The following is a 4,836-nucleotide window of genomic DNA, read 5'->3' as shown; positions in this document are numbered from 1 at the left end:
ACCCACTGTTTGTGTATTTATAGTGCATCAAGTTACCCGAGGAGGGACCGGCTTCAACAGAGACTTGCTGCGTGCCCCTTTGTGCCAGGCACTCTTTGAAGTGCTGGTTCCACACAGGCGGGCACTGCAGGCCCAGTCCTTCACGGTGAGGCTCATGTTCTAAAACCGCATCCTTGTTCTGAGGCAGCAAAACCGCAAGCAGCAGGAGTGGCGGAGTGCGCGTTCGTTGGGAGGAATAGCAGAAGCCCCCGCTGTAGGCGGACACCGCGACGGCTAAGTCCGGGGCTTCTGTGGAGCACAGTGAATGTGACAGAATGCAGGGCTGCTGCCTCCCGCCGCCAGGCCTTTAACGTCTGCAAAGCGGCTGTCTTCTCTGTATTTTAATCTTCTGACGCTCCTTTTAGTTTCCTTGGGGACCTGCCCTTTGCCCTTTGCATTTCACTCTGGCTCTCACCTTAGTTTACTAACGTCCATTGCTCAAGTCCTCCGCCCCTGGTTGCCTAACTTTCTTTGGTTCCTTCACCTCGGTTCCAGCTGGGGAGGATAGGCGCATAAATAAATGCAGTTCGCTCTGGATAATAACGGCAGCTGCACAGTGGATGGTTAGAGCTTGCGGATGAGTGAGTGACAGCAAAGCAGTAAGGTTTCGGGGGAAGAAGGACGACATCCTTAGTGCGTTTTTGTGCCGCTATCACCCAATTTCTGACACTGGGTAACTTACAAAAAACAGACACTTATACTTTTAAATTCTGCAGGCTGGGAATTTGAGGTCGAGGACTTAGCATCTGGTGAGGAGGAGAAGAGGGCCGGCGTGAGCCCTAGAAAGCCAGGAGGAAAAGGGGGAGGGCGCACACTCACTCGTTTATTAGGAATCCGCGCCCTAGACCACTGACGCGCCCCCTCCCTGACAGTGGCTTTACTCTGCTCCGCTCGGGGGACGGCAAACCGGCTGGGCCTTGCCACTTCTCAGCGCTGAATCGAGGGTTCAGCTTCCTGCGCGGGGGCTTTGCAGGACACGTTGGAAGAGCGCGGTGAGGAAATCCCCGCACGGCCTGTGAAACGCGCCTGTTACCTGAAAATGACCAGTGTCGCTTGTAAGGATACGCTGCACACTAGACGACACCCGCAAAAGTGCTTGGTTATTAGTTAACAGAGCGATCGTAAGAGTATAACTGACATGACGACAGGGAGAGGAAATGGGTTCATATGAAATGCACGATTAAAGCCAGAGGCACCGCTCCGGACCCCCTGTCCCTCAGGAGCGGTTCTTACTCCCCACTGCCCTTCGCCAGTACATCGCCTGCTCCTAACGTCTGTCGTTCCCTGGGCTTCGTCTTCTGCTTTGGGAACCTGAGCTCCGCATGTCTGAAGGGAGCGTTTCCCCCGCATCCCCAGGCCCAGGCCTCCCTCTGGGGTCCTCAGGGAAACAGAAATAAAAACAACAAAGGCATGGGGATCTCTAAAGTTCCACGGGGGACCCACAAGTGTTTCAATCCAGAAGCCTAACTTGTCTCCCCTCCGCTTCCCCTGGCCGCTAGGCCGCTCCCCCTTCCTCCTGGCTTTGCACCTGCAGCTGCTTCTCCATAGCAGCGTGTGCCCCGTCCAAGGCCTTGTTTCTTGTGTGGAAGAATCTCGACCCTGTCTCTCAGGAACACACTGTTATAGGCAGCTGAGTTAGATAGAAATATTATAGGCAGTCAGACAGGGCCAGGCCCTCGAAGGAGCCAGTGTGGAAGACATGATACCTTGCAAATAGAGGTATTTGCTGTGGGCCAGACCTCAAGACTATGGACTAAACAAATGCACCCACGTACCTCCCTAGGGGTGGACATCAGGGACTGATGCTCTAAATAGGTAGCAAACACCTTGAAAAAGCCAGGAAGAGTCGCTAGCCCAACCCCCTACAGGAAAGGCCCCTGTTCTGTATTCATGCCCGCCTGCTACGGGACTCCTCGCTTCCCCATGTGATCCCAGTTACCCAATTTTACCTGAACGATTATACTTGTAATCTTATTGGCTGACCATACTTGTGTCCCACCTCACGCCCACCTTGTAATTTCCCGTTTTCCCCCTTTCTTGGACCCACCTCACCTCATGGTTTTGCTCTATAAAGTCCCTGGGAAGGACAAGGTCCTTGGCAACCCCCTGGGCCCCCTTCTGTCCCTCTCTTGGACAGAAGCTTTCGTTCCTTCAATAAATATACTTTGCTCTTCATCTCCATTGTTCCTACAATTCATTCTTCAGTTTTAGAGAACATGAACTCGTCCCAGATATCGTTCAGGTTGGGAGTTTCTTTCCCCTGTACCAACATCACGCCCTGCATGGGTTAGCCCGAGCCAGCCCAGCTGGAAGGAAGGGTGAAACCCAAGCCACCTGAAACTCCAGAAAACAGAGCCAGACCACCAGCCTCGCACACCTGCGAGCCAGCAGACAGCCTCAAGTTTCTTTTCAGAAAAGAAAACACCAACCACCCCGCTGAGCCACAAAGTACACCATCTTATCCCTCTAAGTAAAAGGGAAAAGGGGCCACTTCCTGGACATAGGAGCCTTCCCCGCGTGCACTGTGCAGCGGGGTCCGCTGCTCCTCCCATGCGGTGTGACTCGTTCTTGGGGTCCTTGCCCCAAGTTAGAAAATGACTTGGGTTGTTCTCGTTTCTCTTGGGACCCAGTTGGGCTGTTCAAAAACTGCTCTAAGAGAGATAATAGGCAGTGACTCCTTACACAGACCCTTAAATCTGTTCACACTGCTCTCCTGTTATCAATGGCTACCTAAGAACCTGGCAGCCGGCCCAGCTGAGCTGGCCCTGGGTGTCACCATCCTCCGAGACCAAATACACTCGCTGGCAGTGGTGGCCACACAAAGCCGTGGGGGGTTAGATCTAACCGCTGAACACAGGGCATTATGTTTGTTTCTAAAAGAAGAACCTAACTCCTATGTCCATCAGTCTGAAACAGTGAGAGATACAGCACGAAAGTTGGCTGACCACACTTCTGAGAGCCACCAGAAACTACCCGAGCATGGACATCCTGGTCAAAAAATATCTGCAACTGGGCCTCTTGGTTACCTCCCTGGACAGGGCCTTTGTTAATACTTCTTGTAACTTTACTCTTTATACCCCACAAGCTTAATCTCTTAGTCAAATTTATTTCTTCTTTTTCAACAGCCATTAAACTATTGATGGCCCAGGCCCAGGATCAGAACCTGCCTCCATGTCTTTGGCACATGAAGAAATCCTCAGAAGAGAAGTACAGCTCCCCTACCCCTTAGGTCAGGCAGGGTAAGAGTTCCTTAGGGTAGAGCTGGCACCCCTCTTCAGCGGAAAGTAGCCATTGAAGACAGGCATTCCTCCCTCTGTACCCCATAAGGATTTTATTTTATTTATTTTTGGGGGGTGGTACCGGGAATCGCACTCAGGACCTTGCACTTGCCAGGCAGGCGCTTATGCCATTGAGCTATATCCCTGGCCCCCCCCTGTGGGTTTTTGGGGGCTGGGTCGCTCAGGGTAGAATATCGTAGATGGTGAACTAGAGCTATGGGACCTTGCCTCCTCCATGCACCTGAACTTGGGCAGCACCCCAGGGCCAATCCTATGATTCTAAGAAACAGAAATAAAAATAACAGAGTGACAGGAACTCTCTAAAACTCTAGGCCAGAGGATATGTGTGTTAGATTCAGTAGACTGACCTATAGTAAATTTCTCCACTTGAAATTCATTAACAGTTCATACATAGGGACCCCAGGTCATGCATGTGATTATAACAGTAAGTTATGGGAAAGTCTTGCATACTCAATATGTTTCGGATGACTCAGCATCCTGTCAATCACTTTGTCAATCATATCCTGAGAGATCCAGTGAGAGATGCCCTAGGTGGGTGCCTATCTTTTAAAATCCAAATATATATAATTTTTTTTCCCTGCCTATTCCCTGCCAGCCCAGCACAACTTCTTCTCCCCGTTCAGGCCATCTTCTTTTGCTGCTGGCACAAACAGCTCACTCTGAGCACATTTCCCCCACTAAAGTCAATACAGGTAGCTGATTTAAAAAAAAAAAAAAAAAATCAGAGAAGAGCATGAAAATGAAAGGAAGGAAGTAAGGAGGGAGGAAGGAAGCAAACAAGAAAAGAAGGAAGGAAGGAGAAAAGAAAGGAAGGAAGGAAGGCAGGAAGGCAGGAAAAGAGGACAATAAATAGAAAAGTTACAAACATGGCCAATATAAACCCAGCTATGTTAATTAAATGTGAATGGTTTAAATCTACCAGTTAAAACCTAGAATCTGTAGTGAAAGGAAAAAACAAGAGCCGAGCATGTTATCTATAGGAAACCTGCTTCAACTACAGAGACACTGATTGACCAGGGAAGAGTGCCGGAGGACGCCAATCGTGATGAAGGAAATGGGCCAAGAGGGCAAGGAAGGGGCACGGGGTGTGAGGAATGCCGTCTATCTCACCGTCTCATGCTTGGGAAGATCTCTCGAAAGGGATGTCTGCACTGATGTAGCCAGGAGGATGCCGTCATCCGATATTCTGGGGCAGGAACTTTGGGTTGAGGGGATAAAAAGGACATTTGATCTCCTTTTTCAGAGTACTGTAGCTTTCAATGTAAAGATGTAACTTCCTTTGTTAGATAAATACTTAAGTATTTCATTTTTTTCAATGCTATTATGAAAGCTGTGATTTCACTAATTTCTCTCTCACTGAGTTTATTTGTGTCCAGGAAGGCTATTGATTTTTGAGTGTTGACTTTGTGTACAGCTATGAGATTGACTTTGATTATTAAATCTAGAAGTCTTTTGGTGGAGTTTTTGGGGTCTTCTATGTAGAGTATCATGTCATCTG

The sequence above is a fragment of the Chinchilla lanigera genome, unplaced genomic scaffold (assembly GCF_000276665.1).
Source record: "Chinchilla lanigera isolate Chin_1 unplaced genomic scaffold, ChiLan1.0 scaffold00010, whole genome shotgun sequence".
Classification (NCBI taxonomy): Eukaryota; Metazoa; Chordata; class Mammalia; order Rodentia; family Chinchillidae; genus Chinchilla; species Chinchilla lanigera.
This window is presented reverse-complemented; position numbering follows the sequence as displayed.